Genomic DNA, 20,448 nt, shown 5'->3' on the forward strand with positions numbered 1-20,448 from the left:
TCACTATGGCGAAATACATATACAAACTGAAAATGCAAATGTGATCGCACACTACATCCAGCACTCTGCCCTCCATGCTGGATGAGACATTGGTGTACATTTTGGCCAAAGCGTATTTAAGCCACTCACCGCGTCAAGGTCGTCTCATTTGAGTGGTCCCTAACTCTTGTTCCTACCTGTTTATGGGCCATGACAGCCACATAAAGTCCAGGGAATGCAGGTCAGCATGCAAGCCAAGTACACTCTGCGTTTAACCCCGTCCGGTGCCATTACAGCTTTCATCGGATCCAGGGATGCAAGTACCAACATGCATGCTGAACCCACCATATGCTTCTCCTGGAGCCAAATGGCTAATGGTAGGTTCCATATAAGCAGACTCAGTTTTATACTGACTTTAAAACCAGCCTCCAGGACAGACTAACTGGTCAGGTGTGCTTGACTCAAAGGAGATCGCCAAAATGTACACCAATGTCTCATCCAGCATGGAGGGCAGAGTGCTGGATGTAGTGTGCGATCACATTTGCATTTTCAGTTTGTATATGTATTTCGCCATAGTGATCTGCACCTGCAGGCAGGTTGTGCTGACTCAACCCCCCACATTTTTTTCTTTGTAGCATATATTGGAGGCGTGGCGATCTCCTTTGAGTCAAGCACACCTGACCAGTTAGTCTGTCCTGGAGGCTGGTTTTAAAGTCAGTATAAAACTGAGTCTGCTTATATGGAACCTACCATTAGCCATTTGGCTCCAGGAGAAGCATATGGTGGGTTCTGCATGCATGTTGGTACTTGCATCCCTGGATCCGATGAAAGCTGTAATGGCACCGGACGGGGTTAAACGCAGAGTGTACTTGGCTTGCATGCTGACCTGCATTCCCTGGACTTTATGTGGCTGTCATGACCCATAAACAGGTAGGAACAAGAGTTAGGGACCACTCAAATGAGACGACCTTGACGCGGTGAGTGGCTTAAATACGCTTTGGCCAAAATCTACACCAATGTCTCATCCAGCATGGAGGGCAGAGTGCTGGATGTAGTGTGCGATCACATTTGCATTTTCAGTTTATATAGAACCTACCAGTAGCCATTTGGCTCCAGGAGAAGTATATGGTGCGCTCAGCAAGCATGTTGGTACTTGCATCCCTGGATCCGATGAAAGCTGTAATGGCACCGGACGGGGTTAAAAGCAGAGTGTGCTTGGCTTGCATGCTGACCTGCATTCCCTGGACTTTGTGGGGCTGTCATGGCCCATAAACAGGTAGGAACTAGTGTTAGGGACCACTCAAATGAGGCGACCTTGACGTGGTGAGTGGCTTATTACGCTTTGGCCAAAATGTACACCAATGTCTCATCCAGCATGGATGCAGGGCAGAATGCTGGATGTAGAGTGCGATCACATTTGCATTTTCCATTTGTATATGTATTTCACCATAGTGATGTGCACCTACATACAGGTTGTGCTGACCCAATCCCCCACATTTTTTCTTAAAAGTTGTATTTTGACAAAATATTTCTCTCACCCAGCATGGGTATATGTAAAATGACACCCCAAAACACATTGCCCAACTTCTCCTGAGTATGGCGATACCACATGTGTGACACTTTTTTGCAGCCTAGGTGGGCAAAGGGGCCCACAATCCAAAGAGCACCTTTAGGATTTCTCAGGGCATTTTTTACACATTTTGATTTCAAACTACTTCTCACGCATTAGGGCCCCTAAAATGCCAGGGCAGTATAACTACCCCAAAAGTGACCCCAGATTGGAAAGAAGACACCACAAGGTATTCCGTAAGGGGCATGGCGAGTTCCTAGAATTTTTTATTTTTTGTCAAAAGTTAGTGGAATATGAGACTTTGTAAGAAAAAAAAATAATCATCATTTTCCGCTAACTTGTGACAAAAAATTTAAAATTCTAGGAACTCGCCATGCCCCTCACGGAATACCTTGGGGTTTCTTCTTTCCAAAATGGGGTCACTTGTGGGGTAGTTATACAGCCCTGGCATTTTAGGGGCCCTAATGCGTGAGAAGAAGTTTGAAATCAAAATGTGTAAAAAATGCCCTGTGAAATCCTACAGGTGCTCTTTGGAATGTGTGCCCCTTTGCCCACCTAGGCTGCAAAAAAGTGTCACACATGTGGTATCGCCATACTCAGGAGAAGTTGGGCAATGTGTTTTGGGGTGTCATTTTACAAATACCCATGCTGGGTGAGAGAAATATCTCGGCAAATGACAACTTTTCCCATTTTTTTATACAAAGTTGGCATTTGACCAAGATATTTATCTCACCCAGCATGGGTATATGTAAAAAGACACCCCAAAACACATTTTCCAACTTCTCCTGAGTACGGCGAAACCACATGTGTGACACTTTTTTGCAGCCTACATGCGCAAAGGGGCCCAAATTCCTTTTAGGAGGGCATTTTTAGACATTTGGATTCCAGACTTCTTCTCACGCTTTAGGGCCCCTAAAATGCCAGGGCAGTATAAATATCCCACATGTGATCCAATTTTGGAAAGAAGACACCCCAAGGTATTCAATGAGGGGCATGGCGAGTTCATAGAAGATTTTTTTGGGGCACAAGTTAGCGGAAATATATTTTTTTTGTTTTTTTCTCACAAAGTCTCCTTTCCGCTAACTTGGGAAAAAAAGTTTTATTTTTCATGGACTCAATATGCCCCTCAGTGAATACCTTGGGATGTCTTCTTTCCGAAATGGGGTCACATGTGGGGTATTTATACTGCCCTGGCATTTTAGGGGCCCTAAAGCGTGAGAAGAAGTCTCGAATATAAATGTCTAAAAAAATTTACGCATTTGGATTCCGTTAGGGGTATGGTGAGTTCATGTGGGATTTTATTTTTTGACACAGGTTAGTGGAATATGAGACTTTGTAAGAAAAAACAAAAACAAAAAAAAAAACAATTTCCGCTAACTTGTGCCCAAAAAATGTCTAAATGGAGCCTTACAGGGGGGTGATCAATGACAGGGGGGTGATCAGGGAGTCTATATGGGGTGATCACCCCCCTGTCATTGATAACCCCCCTGTAAGGCTCCATTCAGATGTCCGTATGTGTTTTGCGGATCCGATCCATGGATCCGTGGATCCGTAAAACACATACAGACGTCTGAATGGAGCCTGACAGGGGGGTGATCAATGACAGGGGGTGATCAGGGAGGCTATATGGGGTGATCACCCACCTGTCATTGATCACCCCCCTGTAAGGCTCCATTCAGACGTCCGTATGTGTTTTGCGGATCCGATCCATGGAACAGGGGGGTGATCAATGACAGGGGGGTGATCAATGACAGGTGATCAGGGAGTCTATATGGGGTGATCAGGGGTTAATAAAGGGTTAATAAGTGACAGGGGGGGTGTAGTGTAGTGTGGTGCTTGGTGCTACTTTACTGAGCTGCCCGTGTCCTCTGGTGATCGATCCAAGCAAAAGGGACCACCAGAGGACCAGGTAGCAGGTATATTAGACGCTGTTATCAAAACAGCGTCTAATATACCTGTTAGGGGTTAAAAAAATCGCATCTACAGTCTGCCAGCGAACGATCGCCGCTGGCAGGCTGTAGATCCACTCTCTTACCTTTCGATCCTGTGAACGCGCGCGCCTGTGTGCGCGCATTCACAGGAAGTCTCGCGAGATGACGCATAGATGCGTCACTCTGCCTGGGAAAGCTGCCTCCGGACCGCGATCCTGCGTTAGGCGGTCCGGAGGCGGTTAATGTTTCATGTTATAAGGAGAATAATTACTACTGGGAGACAACGGGGAAGATGATTACTAGTATGGGCACAATGGGGCATTATTACTATTGTGGGCACTGTTAACATTATCCACTCTGGCATATAATTATTTCTATTGGTGGGACTTTCGAGAGCACTATTACTGTGGTGGTCACCCTGAAACAGCTTAGCAGAATTATTATTATTATTATTATTATTAGTTTCAGGGACACTATTTGCTGGACACAGTAGATTTTTAGGACAGTGTGTCCCAATAATTATTGTGGTACTAGTATTTTCAGGGGGACTGTTTCTGCAGTATAGTATTGGGGAGCACAGTGGCCACAGTATTGGGGGTGGCAGGATGGGATGTTGTGAAGATGTGAGGATGATTGAAAAGCAGGAAACTAAGATGTCTTTGTCAAACTCTACAGAGATGGCTAAAATAAATCATCATGGTGGTCTGTTCTGAAAGGAGAAGATGAGGAAAGAGAACATCAGAGGAGATATCACTGTAAGAGGTATATGACGCTGTATTACCCTGTATGTTTTGTAGCACTGTACGTAACGGTTTACAAGTATGTCTTTAACAGTAGGGCTGAAGGGAAGGGGTTAGGTTGAGAATTTGACATGGGGAGGTGCCATTTTAATTTTTGAGTCATGCAGCAGAAAGACTAGGTGCATCCATGCTGCTTGCCACAAAGCATTGAGGGAAGCAGGGCCCAAGATTAGTGTTGAGCGGCAGGGACAATATTTTATTTTCCGATATTTTGCGAATGTATGGGCGAATATTCCTCATATATTTGTAAATTCGCAAATTCTCTATCTTCATTCACATTTTCATTGCTTAATGCGCATTTGCAAAAAGGTGCGTGGCCTAGCAACTGTTTTCAAACTACACAAAGTTTGAGGTGATTGGAAAAAATGGTCAGAAGCAATTTTCGAGACAGTGAGGAAGAACTCCTGGCAAGCGTCCGACTGGTTAGGGTGGTCTCCTCCTCCCCTTTATTTTCCCTCAGGTTTCTTTGGGGAATCTGGCCCTATAATTGTAGTGGTGGTGGAGGTTCGGGCGGTTTTAGGGCCAGCATGGGTTAAAATCATGGGGGAATCTCCTTTCAACATGAGGGGGGGGGGGGTATGGCAGTAAACCCCTGCAGGTTATATAAATACAGTCGTAGCCAAAAGTTTTGAGAATTACATAAATATTGGAAATTGGAAAAGTTGCTGCTTAAGTTTTTATAATGGCAATTTGCATATACTCCAGAATGTTATGAAGAGTGATCAGATGAACTTTATAGTCCTTCTTTGCCATGAAAATTAACTTAATCCCAAAAAACCTTTCCACTGCATTTCATTGCTGTCATTAAAGGACCTTCTGAGATCATTTCAGTAATCGTCTTGTTAACTCAGGTGAGAATGTTGACGAGCACAAGGCTGGCGATCATTATGTCAGGCTGATTGGGTTAAAATGGCAGACTTGACCAGTTAAAAGGAGGGTGATGCTTGAAATCATTGTTCTTCCATTGTCAACCATGGTGACCTGCAAAGAAACGCGTGCAGTCATCATTGCGTTGCATAAAAATGGCTTCACAGGCAAGGATATTATGGCTACTAAGATTGCACCTCAATCAACAATTTATAGGATCATCAAGAACTTCAAGGAAAGAGGTTCAATTCTTGTTAAGAAGGCTTCAGGGCGTCCAAGAAAGTCCAGCAAGCACCAGGATCGTCTCCTAAAGAGGATTCAGCTGTGGGATCGGAGTGCCACCAGTGCAGAGCTTGCTCAGGAATGGCAGCAGGCAGGTGTGAGCGCACTTGCACGCACAGTGAGGCAAAGACTTTTGGAAGATGGCCTGGTGTCAAGAAGGGCAGCAAAGAAGCCACTTCTCTCCAAAAAAAACATCAGGGACAGATTGATCTTCTGCAGAAAATATGGTGAATGGACTGCGGAGGACTGGGGCAAAGTCATATTCTCCGATGAAGCCTCTATCCGATTGTTTGGGGCATCAGGGAAAAGGCTTGTCCGGAGAAGAAAAGGTGAGCGCTACCATCAGTCCTGTGTCATGCCAACAGTAAAGCATCCTGAGATCCTGAGGCTCACTTACAATTTTGCCCCAAAACACAGCCATGAATAAAGAATGGTACCAAAACACACTCCAACAGAAACTTCTTCCAACAATCCAACAACAGTTTGGTGAAGAACAATGCATTTTCCAGCACGATGGAGCACCGTGCCATAAGGCAAAAGTGAAAACTAAGTGGCTCGGGGACCAAAACGTTGACATTTTGGGTCCATGTCCTTAAAACTCCCCAGATCCTAATCCCATTGAGAACTTGTGGTCAATCCTCAAGAGGCAGGTGGACAAACAAAAACCCACTAATTCTGACAAACTCCAAGAAGTGATTATGAAAGAATGGGTTGCTATCAGTCAGGAATTGGCCCAGAAGTTGATTGAGAGCATGCCCAGTCGAATTGCAGATGTCCTGAAAAAGAAGGGCCAACACTGCAAATACTGACTCTTTGCATAAATGTCATGTAATTGTCGATAAAAGCCTTTGAAACGTATGAAGTGCGTGTAATTATATTTCACTACATCACAGAAACAACTGAAACAAAGATCTAAAAGCAGTTTAGCAGCAAACTTTGTGAAAACGAATATTTGTGTCATTCTCAAAACTTTTGGCCACGACTGTTTATATATACCTCCTCCCTGTCCCAGGCACTTCTTTTTGCCTGTGGAAGCGAAGTGGGCAGTGGTATGTACCCCCCTTCTTGCTCTGTCCACTACAAGAATGGCCGTGGGAGACGCTTTCCTTAAGTAGGCCCTCCTGGCGAGGTTTAACGAGGAGGGTGAGGGCTGGTTGCGCTCATTCCTGAGCAGTCTCAGCTCCCCCTGCCCTCCTCCTCCCCTGCGCCTGCTTCTATGCCTAATGCGGAGCTTCGTGGTCTGTCAGCAGCTCCAGCACTTCAGCGGAGAGCCTTCGGTCCTCACGACGTTCACTCGGTCATAGTCCCCCAGCTGCCGTTCTCACCTGCAATCCACGAGCAGCGCGCGCGCCGCTTATCCAGGCCAGTCTGTGCAGGGCTCACAGCACTGCGCATTAGCCCAGCCCCTTCCTCCTGCAGAACTTCCCGACGTGCTGGTTTCAGGCAACGCGTGGAAGGCGAGATTATTCAACATCATGGGAGCACAGGAGAGCTCTTTAACCCCTTAGCACTCTCCGACCCCCCTCTCCCCCTCCATCCCAGCCTGCAGTGCACACAACTGATTTAGGGTACTTTCACACTAGCGTTATTCTTTTGCGGCATAGAGTTCCGTTAAAAGGGCTCTATGCCAGAAAAGAACTGATCAGGCATATCTTAATGCATTCTGAATGGATAGAATTGGAATGGATAGATCCGTCCTCCAATTCTGTGCATGCGCAGACCGGGAAAACTGTGAAAAAGACTGCAAGCCGGATCCGTCCATCTGCATGACAAGCAGAGAGACGGATCCGTTCTTGCAATGCATTTGCAGAAGGATCCGCACCCGGATCTGTCAACATCTGCTGTCAGTTGTCACACTGATCGGCGGATCCGGCAGGCAGCTCCGACGATGGAACTGCCTGCTGGATAAAACTAACGCTAGTGTGAAAGTACCCTTAGGGATGCCTCAAGGGGGAGTTACTACTGCCCTCACATTGGGGGTTAGTACCTTTAGGGCTATCTGTGTCTCAGTTGGAGCCCATTATTGCTACCTCCCTCCCATGTTATGCAAGTTCTGTGCACCAGCACAGCATATGTGCATTTGTGGCAGTCAAATAGAAGCTTGAAATACTGCAATTATATTCTGGGTTTAAAAAAAATCACCCATTTTTGGCAATACCCTCCATCTGTGGCCTCTGCAGCATTTGTCTGAGTGCAATATAAGCTTAAAATACTGCAATATAATTTTCTGGGTTTTAAAAAACACCCATTTTGGCAATACCCTCCATCTGGGGCCTATGCTGCATTAGTCAGTGTGCAATTTAAGCTAGAAATACAGCAATAATTTTCAGGGTTTTAAAAAAACACCCTTTTTGGGCAAAATACAAAATTTTACAGCCCTTGCTGCATCTGTCAGTGTGAAATTCAAGCGTTATATACTGCTGTCATATTCTGTTATTAAAAAAATGACCATTTAGGGCAAAATCCTAATTTTGCGGTGTTTGCTGCATCTGTCATTGTTAAAAACAAGCTTGAAATACTTCAACAATTTTCTGGATTTAAAAAAACACCCATTTTTGGCAATACCCTCCATCTCGGGCCTATGCCGCATTAGTCAGTGTGCAATTTAAGCTAGAAATACAGCAATAATTTTCTGGGTTTTAAAAAACACCCTTTTTGGGCAAAATACTCAATTTTACAGCCCTTGCTGCATCTGTCAGTTTGAAATTCAAGCGTTATATACTGCTGTTTTATTCTGTTATTAAAAAAACACCAATTTAGGGCAAAATCCAAATTTTGCGGCATCTACTGCATCTGTCATTGTTAAAAACAAGCTTGAAATACTGCAATAATTTTCAGGGTTTTAAAAAAACACCCTTTTTGGGCAAAATACTCAATTTTACAGCCCTTGCTATATCTGTCAGTGTGAAATTCAAGCATTATACACTGCTGTCATATTCTGTTATTAAAAAAACTCCCAGTTAGGGCCAAATACTAAATTTGCAGCCTTGTCTGCATCTGTCAGTGTGAAATACAAGCTTGAAAAACAGCAATTATATTCTGGGTTTAAAAAAAAAACACCCATTTTTGGCAATACCCTCCATCTGTGGCCTCTGCAGCATTTGTCTGAGTGCAATTTAAGCTTGAAATACTGCAATATAATTTTCAGGGTTTTAAAAAAACACCCATTTTGTGCAAAATACTCAATTTTACAGCCCTTGCTGCATCTGTCAGTGTGAAATTCAAGCGTTATATACTGCTGTCATATTCTGTTATTAAAAAAACACTCATTTTGGGCAAAGTACTTAATATTGTAGCCGTTGCTGCATCTGCAATTGTGAGATACACGCGTTATATACTGGTGTTCTATTCTGTTATTTAAAAAAAAACACCCTTTTTTAGCAAAATACTAAATTTTACAGCCCTTGTTGCATCTTTCAGTGTGAAATACAAGCGTTAGATACTGCTGTCATATCCTGTTATTAAAAGAACACCCATTTTGGGCAAAAAAACTAAATTTGCAGCCTTTGCTGCATCTGTCAGTGTGAGATACATGCGTTAGATACTGCTCTTCTATTCTGTTATTAAAAAAACACCTATTTTGGGAAAAAATCTTAGCCACCTCCCGACCGCCTAACGCAGGGATGCGTCCTGCGGGCGGCCGGGTTATTCCTCCTTGAAGCATCTACGCGTCATCTCGCGAGATGCGAGATGACGCGCACATGCGACCCGCACATGCGCAGTGCGGGTCGGCAAAAGGAGCACAAGGAGTTGGTCATCAGCCTGCCAGCCAATGATCAGCGCTGGCAGGCTGGTGACTTTTAAAATAACGAACCACCAGCCATATAACACATTATATTTATAAATATAATGTGTTAAATGGCTTCTGTGCTCTCTGCTGGGTCCTTTTCGTCGGTTGGTCCCAGCAGAGAGCACAGATCACAGTGAGTACACCAAGCACTACATATTTAGCCCCAGATCACCCCCATCACCCCAATTAACCCTTTGATCACCCTTGTCAATCACTAGTGAAAGGGAAAAAAGTGTAAACTGTCACTTTTTTTTCCCCACCAGTATTGACTGTTAGGTTTAGGTTAGTTTAGGCCCCTTTGGTAGGTAGTTAGCTTCAGTTAGCGCCCAGCCCACCGCACCGCAGTCACTGATTTGCTGATTAGCGTATCGCTAATCAGCATTGGTACTTTTATAGTATCTGTAATTGATCAGAACTGATCACAGTCAGATCTATAATAGTATTAGTGTCACCTTAGCTCGCCCTCCACCCATAACACAGTGTTTGCCCGATCAGGCCTGATCGGTCGCCCACACGTGCGTTCACCCACGCCCGCCCCGCCGCAGTGACAAATTTATTTTATTTTTTTATCACTGCACAATCACTACACAAGCGCTGCCGCAATAAAAAAATCAGTTTTGATATTTTTTAGCAATCGCAGCGGCTTCCTGTACTTCGCTAGCCTCCCATTTGTAAGTCAGGCTTGCTTTTTTTCTTGGGTAGTCTCAGGGAATACCCCCTAAATTTAGTTGACTAAATGGCATGGAAGGGGGTATTCTTCTGAAGAGGCCTACAGGCTTCTGACCCAGTCAGATGAGGAATGGGAACCCTCATCTGACAAATCCAGCAGGTCAGAATACGAACCTGTAGAAAGCAGTGGCAGTCTGACCCAAAGTTTGGACGATGAGGTTGAGGTCCCTGATACCACCAGGTGTACCCGGCCCCATGTTGCTAGACCACAGGTTGCGCAAGATCCGCTTCAAGGGCAGCAGAGTGGGGCTGGCGCTGTCGGATTACGTGGTGAGGCATACACCAGCAGCGAAGCCCTTCCTGGACCTAGTACCAGCACTGTCGTAGAACATGGTGAAGTGGCGAGCACCAGAAGGGCAGTTGAAGCTGGTACAGTGGCATGTGCAGTAGTTCCCCCATCGCAGCCACTGCACAGACAGGCCCGTAGAGCCCATAGAGTCCCTGCTGGCAAACCCTGATTGGCAGCCCCCATCATCAGCCGCACCAGTAGTTCCCTCTTTCACCGCCCAGTCTGGAGTTTGGGTTGAGGCAGCTCAGATCAGATCGGCACTGGGGTTTTTTGAGCTGTTCTTCACTGTGGAGCTCTTTGACTTAGTTGTGGCAGAAACAAACCGGCATGCCACTCAATTTATAGCCGCCAACACGGGAAGCTTTTATGCCCAGTCTTTCCGGTGGAAACCCGTCAAAGTTTCCGAACTTAAGACTTTTCTCGGCCTCAACATGGGCCTGACAAAAAAGCGTGAATTGCGTACATATTGGTCCACGAACCCAATTCATCACATGCCCATGTTCTCTGCTGCCATGTCCAGGACACAATTTGAGACCATCCTGTGTTTCCTGCACTTTAGTGATAACAGCACCTCTCGTCCCAGAGGCCACCCAGATTTTGACCAGCTCCACAAAATTCGGCCCCTCATAGACCACTTTAACACCAAATATGCAGATTTGTATACCCCTGAGCAAAACATCTGCATAGACGAGTCCCTGATACATTTTACCGGGCGCCTTGGCTTCAAACAATACATCCCAAGCAAGCGCTCCCGGTATGGGGTCAAATTGTATAAGCTCTGTGAAAGGGCCACAGGCTATACCCACAAATTTTATGTCTATGAGGGTAAAGATCAGACCCTGGAGCCAGTCGGTTGCCCTGACTACCTGGGGAGCAGTGGGAAGACAGTCTGGGACTTGGTGTCACCCTTATTTGGCAAGGGGTACCACCTTTATGTGGACAATTTCTACACTGTGCCCCTCTTCAGGCATTTGTTTTGTAGGACAGATTGGCTGCTGTGGCACCGCGTGAACTAGTCACTGGGGCTTCCCCCAATGGCTCAATACCACCCGTCTTGCAAGGGGGGAGAGGGCTGTCTTGTGTAACGAAGAACTGCTTGCGGTGAAATGGAGAGACAAGCGTGACGTTTACATGCTCTCCTCCATTCACACAGACACGACAATTCAAATTGAATAGGCAACCAGTGTCATTAAAATGCCCCTCTCGGTCCACGACTATAATTTGCTCATGGGAGGGGTGGACTTCAATGACCAGATGTTGGCTCCTTATTTACTCTCCTGCAGGACCAGACGCTGGTATAAGAAGGTGTCTGTATACCTAATTCAATTGGCTATGTACAAGAGTTTTGTTCTCTACAGTAAGGCTGGGAGAACAGGATCCTTCCTCAAATTTCAGAAAGAAATATCCTAGAGATACCAGGAGGTTACGTGGCCCCAACCACCAGTGTAGTGAGCTGTCTACACGAGCGACATTTCCCCAATGTCGTTGCTGGTACCTCAAGACAAGCGTCACCCCGAAAAAGATGTTGTGTATGTAGCAGGAGTGGAATAAGGCGTGACACCCGCTATTTCTGTTCTGACTGCCCTGACCACCCTGCCCTATGCTTAGGGGAGTGTTTCCGGAAGTACCTCACACAGGTACACTTAGTATAGGGATTGCGTGACACAGGACAGGCACACAGGGGTCTAAGTGCCCTTTCACACAGAGCTGCGGCAAACCTCTCCTTTCACCTGGGACAAAGTGCATAATGTACTTCACCATATCTCTGGCCGATTTGTGCTTTGCACATTGTCCCATGGGGAAGGAGAGTTTTGTCCTCTAAAGGTAAAAAATAATAAAAATAAAATCACAGGTAAGCAAAAAAGTTAATGTTCCAAAGGGTCAATAAAGTTTATAAAAGTTAATGTTCTGTTTCAAATGTTATATAAAGTTAATGTTAATAAATGTATTGTGTTGCTGCCTGTTTTTTTTTTTTTTACCTTCTAGGTGGACCAAGCGATCAACCAGCTGCAGCACTGATGTGCATTCTGACAGAAGCATTGCACTGCTGTCAGATTACACAAAGTCAGTGTATGCGGCGCTGCAAGACAAGATTTCTCCTCTGCAGTAAAAAAGGTAGTATAAATACCCCACAAGTGACCCCATTTTAGAAAGACGACACCCCAAGGTATTCCGTGAAGGGCATGACGAGTTCATAGAAGATATTCTTTTTTTGGCACAAGTTAGCAGAAATATTTTTTTTTTTTTTTTTTACAAAGTCTCATATTCCACTAACTTGTGACAAAAAATAAAATTTTACATGAACTCACCATACTCCTCACGGAATCCCTTGGGATGTCTTCTTTCTAAAATGGGGTCACTTGTGGGGTATTTATACTGCCCTGGCATTTTAGGGGCCCTAAAGCGTGAGAAGTAGTTTGGAATCCAAATGCGTAAAAATGCCCTGTGAAATCCTAAAGGTGCTCATTGGAATTTGGGCCCCTTTGCGCATCTTGACTGCAAAAAAGTGTCACTCATGTGGTATCGCCGTACTCAGAAGAAGTAGGGCAATGTGTTTTGGGGTGTAATTTTACATATACCCATGCTGGGTGAGAGAAATATGAGACTTTGTAAGAAAAAAAAAATGTAATTACGCTAACTTGTGACAAAAAATAAAAACTTCCATGAACTCACTATGCCCATCAGCGAATACCTTAGGGTGTCAACTTTCCAAAATCGGGTCATTTGTGGGGTGTTTGTACTGTCTGGGCATTGTAGAGCCTTAGGAAACATGACAGGTGCTCCGAAAGTCAAAGTGCGTAAATTAATTTTTTTGCACCATTGTTTGTAAATGGCATGTGATATCGCCGTACTCAGGAGAAGTAGGGCAATGTGTTTTGGGGTGTATTTTTACATATACCCATGCTGGGTGAGAGAAATATCTCTGTAAATTCACAACTTTGTATAAAAAAATGTAAAAAGTTGTCATTTACAGAGATATTTTTCACACACAGTATGGATATATGTAAAAATACACCCTAAAACACATTGCACTACTTCTTCTGAGTACGGCAATACCACATGTGTGACACTTTTTTGCAGCCTAGGTGCGCAAAGGGGCTCAAATTCCAATGAGTACTTTTAGGATTTCACAGGGCATTTTTACGCATTTGGATTCCAAACTACTTCTCACGCTTTAGGGCACCTAAAATGCAAGGGCAGTATAAATATCCCACAAGTGACCCCATTTTAGAAAGAAGACACCCCAAGGTATTCAGTAAGGGGTATGGTGAGTTCATGCAAAAAAAATTAAATTGTCACAAGTTAGTGGAATATGAGACTTTGTAAGAAAAAAATAATTTAAAATTCCGCTAACTTGTGACAAAAAATAAAAACTTCCATGAACTCACTATGCCCATCAGCGAATACCTTAGGGTGTCTACTTTCCGAAATGGGGTCATTTGTGGGGTGTTTGTACTGTCTGGCCATTGTAGAACCTCAGACAATATCAAAGACATGTAGAACAATACATTTATATAGAAATCTAGTTTGTAAGTGAAAAAATTAAATTTGTTTGCAAAAATTTTACAACAGAAAGTAACAATGGAAGCAGCAATGAAATACCACCAAATAAAAGCTCTATTAGTGAGAAGAAAAGGAGGTAAAATTCATTTTGGTGGTAAGTTGTATGACCGAGCAATAAACCGTGAAAGTAGTGTAGTGCAGAATTGTAAAAAGTGGTCTGGTCATTAAGGGGGTTTAAGCTAGGGGGGCTGAGGTGGTTAATTTGCAGCCTTTGCTGCATCTGTCAGTGTGAGATACACGTGTTAGACACTGTTGTTCTATTCTGTTATAAAAAAAACACCCATTTTGAGCAAAATACTAAATTTTCAGCCTTTGCTGCATCTGTCAGTGTGAGAGTAATGCTTTAGATACTGCTGTTCTATTTCGTTATTAAAAAAAAACACCTATTTTGGGCAAGATCCTAAATTTGAGAAATATGAGAACAGCGTCAAAAAAGAGACGTGGCCCCGGTCGTGGTGCAGCTGGTGGAGCTCCTGTTGCAGGGAGAGGACGTGGTCAATCTGTGCCAGCTACGCTCACAAGTGAAACACCTTCCTCAGGTGCGAGTAGGCGACAAAACCTTCAGCGGTATTTGGCCAGAACAAGTACATTTGATAGTACGGTAGATTGGGTTTCTGACAGTGCCTTCAGTTCCTTTTACATTGTCTCCCACCCAGTCTCCTGCTGAAAAATGAAAGTTGGCACGTGCAGCCGTGGTCCATCAGTCTTTCACCTCACCCCCTTACAAATCAGCCAGGCAGTCTGAGTCCCAAGTCATGCAGCATTCTCTTCTGCTTTTTGATGATTCTGCTAGCAGGCTTTCCCAGGGTCATCCACCTAGATCTGCCCCAGAAGTGAAAGAGATTGAGTGCACCAATGCCCAACCACTTATGTTTCAAGACGAGTACATGGGAGGACCACCGCAGCACGTCTCGGATTATGACAAAACATAGGTGCCAACTGCTGTGGATTTCGAAAGTGTGCAGACCGACAAGGAGGACAGGGGTGATGACTGGGTGGAAGGTGATGTGGAGGACGATGAGGTCCTCGACCCCACATGGAATCAAGGTCATGCGAGTGACCTGTGTAGTACGGAGGAAGAGGCGGTGGTCGCACAGAGCCACCAACACAGCAGAAGAGGGAGCAGGGTGCAAAAGCGGAGCGGCCTTTCCATAGACAGTACACCTGCTACTTCCCCACGCAGCAAGGGACTGAGCACACCAAAGCCAGCTCCAAGGAGTTCCCTGGCGTGGCAGTTCTTCAGACAATGTGCTGACGACAAGACACAAATGGTTTGCATGCTGTGCAACCAGAGCCTGAAGCGAGGCATAAACGTTCTCAACCTGAGCACAACCTGCATGTCCAGGCAAAGCACAAGCTGCAGTGGAGTAGACACCTGAAAAACCAAGAAAGGTCTCTGGCTCCTTCTGCTTCCTCTTCTGCTGCAGTCTCGGCCTCTTCATTCACCTCTGGAGTGACAGTGCCACCTGCCATTCCGCAAACAGAGGATCTGCCAGCAACACCACCATCTGGGTCACCAAGCATCTCCACAATGTCCCATGCAAGCGTTCAGCTCCCAAACACTTGAGCGGAAGAAGAAGTACCCCCCTACCCATCCACGATCCCTGGCCCTGAATGCCAGCATTTCAAAATTACTGGCCTTTGAAATGCTGTAATTCCGACTAATGGAGACTGAGAGTTTTAAAAGCCTTATGGCGGTGGCTGTCCCACAGCTAGTCGTGCCCAGCCGCCACTACTTTTCCAGGCGAGCCATCCCTTCCCTGCACAAGCAAGTGGGGGACAAAATCAGGTGTGCACTGTGCAATGCCATCTGTGGCAAGGTCCACCTAACTACGGATACGTGGACCAGTAAGCATGGTCAGGGACGTTATATCTCCCTAACAGGACACTGGCTAAGTGCAGTGGCGGCTGGGCCTGAGGCGGATAGCAGTTTGGCGCATGTCCTTCCACCACCGAGGATTGCAGGGCACTTCAGTTTGCCTCCTGTTGCTTCCTCCTCCTAATCCGCTTCCTCATCTGCTACCGGGTCCTCATCTGGTCAGCATAACACCACCAACTTCAGCACAGCCAAAGGTAAACGACAGCAGGCAGTTTTAAAACTGGGGGCAAATCCCACACCGTGCAGGAGCTGTGGACGGGCTTTGAACAGCAGACCGATGAGTGGTTGGTGCCAGTGATTCTAAAGCCTGACCTGGTGGTGTGCGATAATGGGCAAATTCTCGTAGCAGCTCTGAGACTAGCTGGTTTGACGCACATCCCTTGCCTAGCGCATGTGCTGAATTTGGTGGTGCAGAAGTTCCTTAAAAATTACCCCGATATGTCAGAGCTGCTGCAGAAAGTGCAGGGCGTCTGTGCGCGCTTTCGGCGTTCTCACCCTGCTGCTGCTCGCCTGTCAGCACTGCAGCGTAACTTCGGCCTTCCCACTCAGCGCCTCATATGCGACCTGTCCATAAGGTGGAACTCCACCTTGCACATGCTGGCCAGACTGTGCAATCAGCAGCAGGCGATAGGGGAGTTTCAGCTGCAGCATGCATGGGTGAGTCGCTCTGCGGAACAGCACCTCTTGACCACCAATGACTGGACCTCCATGCGAGACCTGTGTTCCTTGTTGCGCTCTTTCGAGTACTCCACCAACATGGCCAGTGCCGATAATGCTGTTCTCAGCGTTACTATCCCACTTCTATGCCTCCTAGAAAAAACGCTGCTGGCGATGATGGAAGAGGATGTGGCACAGGAGGAGGAGGAGGAAGAGGGATCATTTCATAGGGTTTCCGGACAGTCATTCACAAGTGGATCCGAGTGTGGGTTCCTGCACCCACAAACGCCATGTACACAATTGTCCAGCCAGGGCACGGTTCTGGAGGATGAGGAGGTGGAGGATGAGGAGGAGGAGATGAAGGAGGAGGAACCGTGTTCACAGCAGGGTGGCACCTAAACCAGCTCATGGCCATCACTGGTGCGTGGCTGGGGGGGATACAGAGGACACTAACGATACACCTCCCACAGAGGACATCTTGTCGTTGCCTCTTGGCAGCCTGGCACACATGAGCGATTACATATGCATGCTGCAGTGTCTCCGCAATGACTGCTGAGTTGCCCACATTCTAACTTGTGCTGATTACTGGATGGCCACTCCACTGGTTCCCCGTTACGGGCAACGTACCATCCTAAATTCCATCACTAGAGCATGATCGTAAGATGTGCGAGTACAAGCGCACGCCGGTAGACGTGCTGCTGGTGGCATTCCCACCTGACAGCGGGGGCACAGTGGAAGCACAAGGCGAAGTCAGAGGAGGAGGAAGAGGTCGCCAATGCAGCTGGGGCACCACCAGCACCTCAGAAGGCAGGGTTAGCATGGCCAAAATGTGGAAAAGCTTTGTCAGCACGCCACAACAACCAGCACCACCAGCTGATATGGAACGTGCCTCATCCAGCATGGAGGCAGAGCAGAATGCTGGATGTAGAGTGCTATCACATTTGTATTCTCCGTTTGATATGAAACGTGTTAGCAGGAGGCAGCATTTCAGCAACATTGTGGAGCAGTATGTGTGCACACGCCTACACGTACTGAATGACGGGTCAGCCCTCTTCAACTTCTGGGTCTCCAAATTGGACACATGCCCTTTACGCCTTGGAGGTGCTGGCCTGCCCTGCAGCTAGTGTATTATCTGAACGTTTGGTTAGCACGGCAGGGAGCGTTATCACAGACAAGCGCAGCCGCCTGTCCACAGCCAAAGTGGAAAAGCTCACGTTCATTAAAATGAACCAGGCATGGATCCCACAGGACTTGTCCATACCTTGTGCAGAATAGACATGTATAACGGCCTTACCTAGCCATTGTTATACTACTGCGCAATTGCTCATTGTTGTATTTTTGATATTTCCCACTCTTTTGGGGTCTACCCTAATAAACCAAAAACTAGTGTTGACTACCTCATCCTCCTCCACCGCCGCTTCCACCTCTACCGCTACGTCCACCGCCTCCTCAACCTCTTACTCTATATGGACCTGCACCTCATACATCAAGATTATTTTTTAATTGTACATATTTTTTTTTTATTTTATGTCATTTCACGAATTTGTCTGTTACATTTTTGCGTGAAATTCACCACTTTTTGGCTGTGATATACCCCTGTTCTACCTAGTAGACAGGTAAACAAATTTCACCAATTTGTCTGTTAAATTTTCAGGTGAAATTCACCACTTTTTGGCTGTGATATATGCCTGCTCTACCTAGTAGACAGGTAAATAAATTTCACAAATTTGTCTGTTACATTTTCGGGTGAAATTCACTAATTTTTGGCTGTAATATACCCCTGCTCTACCTAGTAGACAGGTAAACAAATTTCACTAATGTGTCTGTTACATTTTCGGGTGAAATTCACCACTTTTTGGCTGTGATATACCCCTGCTCTACCTAGTTGACAGCTTAATAAATTTCACTAATTTGTCTGTTACATTTTTGGGTGAAATTCACCAATTTCTGGCTGTGATATACACCTGCTCTACCTAGTTGACAGCTTAATAAATTTCACTAATTTTTCTGTTACATTGTCGGGTGAAATTCACCAATTTTTGGCTGTGAAATAGCCCTGCTCTACCTAGTTGACAGCTTAATAAATTTCATGAATTTTTCTGTTACATTGTCGGTGACATTCACCAATTTTTGGCTGTGATATAGCCCTGCTCTACCTAGTTGACAGGTTAATACATTTCACTAATTTTTCTGTTACATTCTTGGGTGACATTTTACCATTTTTTCCTTGAATAAACCCCTGCTCTGCATAGGTGACAGGGACCGAAATTTTTAAAAATCATCTGTTCCATTGGTGGGTAACATTAACCCATTTTTGGCGATGAAAAACCCCTGCTCTGAATAGGTGACAGGGACTTAAATTTCTAAAATTTGTCTTTCATTTTTCATTCGATCCTTCTGCTTTAATAACTTGTCCCACATTTCCACTCGATCACATTGCAGCCATTGAACTCCCTTGGATGTGGTCTCCCTTTCTCACGCTCCCTCTCTAACATGGAACCCTGATTCACCGCTAACCGTGATCAACATGGTAGGCGCACAAAAGAACATCGAAAGTTGATAGAGCAGATATCCAAATAGATCGTGGACATGACGGGGAGATGCGACATGGTGGTGTGTTCCCTTTATCACACTGGAACAGTGCACACAGTTCAAACAAGGGAAAGTTCCCATTTTGGGAGTGGACAACACCCTTTGTATAAATCCAACTTTATTACTGCCAATATCAGCCCGCACTATCCTATCACGCATATTATTAGCCTTTTTGAAACACATCATAGGTGGTTGTTGAAATTCAACAACTTGGGGATAAGATTTAGATACTACATGCCAATGTTCATTTACTATTCCCCTCAATCTCTGAATCCAAGGATGATATTTCACCACAAGTGGAATCCGTGGTTGTTTCATAAGTGTATCTTGTTGTATAATTTCAACCTTATTTCTTTGTTCCTGCAGTAAATGCTCAGGATAGCCTCTCTCCCTGAATTTCTGAGTCATCTCATCAAGTCTAACCTTGCATGTCTCAGTATCACACACTATGCGTTTAACCCTTTGGTATTGTGAAAAGGGGAGATATTTTTTTGTTGCTGCTGGGTGGTTACTAGTGAAAGCAAGCAAACTATTCCTGTCAGTACTTTTTGTGAATAGGTCCGTATGTATACCCCCTGTCTCGTCCTTAATGACCCAGGTGTCTAAAAATGCAGAGTAAACTTCAACTCAGACCAGACAGAATTGAGGTGCAATGTGAATTGTTGAAGGGATCGAACGTCGCCACACCACACGCAAAAAAATTTGTTGATAAAACGACACCAAAAATGACAGTGTTCTATGTAAAGCTCATTAGTATAGACAAATTCTGTCATAAATTATGCCATATAGCAATTTGCGTATGGCGGTGCGACGTTCGATCCCATCGCGGTCCCGTGCCGCTGCTGATAGAAGGAATCCTGAAATAGGAAATAATTTTGTTCACGCACGATCCTCAATAATGTAAAAAAATATTCTTTTTGTATGTTTATAATGGCTTGATGCTAAAAGCATCGGTACCGCTTTTATACCTTTTTCATGTGTTATAGACATGTACAAGTTACATACATCGAAGGTGACATGTATATCATCAGTGTTGAATTTGAAAGATTTGATTTCCTGTAAAAAATGTTCGGTATCACGTAAGTACGAGAGGGATTACACACAAATGTGAAGAGAAACTGAAGAATAACAATCAATACCTCCCAACAATCATCAGTGAAAAAGCATTGCATCCGGATGCCTTTTTGTTTTTCATGCAAGCCACATTCACTTCTATGGGGCCAGAGCCGGTTGAAAAACACACAATATAGAACATGCTATGCTTTTACCTGAACATAAAGATGATGTGTGAAAAACGTGTGCTTGAAATGAATGGGTCGGCATTCTGTCAGGTTGCTATATGGTCACTAAACACATTGCATCCAGACGGAAAACTCGTTCGCTTCAAATGAGCATAAAGGGTTTTATCATTCGTGCCAAATCACTGCTGACCGCTACAGATGGACATTATTTCAGTTTCTCTAAATGAATTATCTACCCAAATCTAAGAAAGCTCTTCCATCTTCTTGGTTTGTGGATT

The sequence above is a fragment of the Bufo bufo genome, chromosome 1 (assembly GCF_905171765.1).
Source record: "Bufo bufo chromosome 1, aBufBuf1.1, whole genome shotgun sequence".
In the NCBI taxonomy this organism is placed as follows: Eukaryota; Metazoa; Chordata; class Amphibia; order Anura; family Bufonidae; genus Bufo; species Bufo bufo.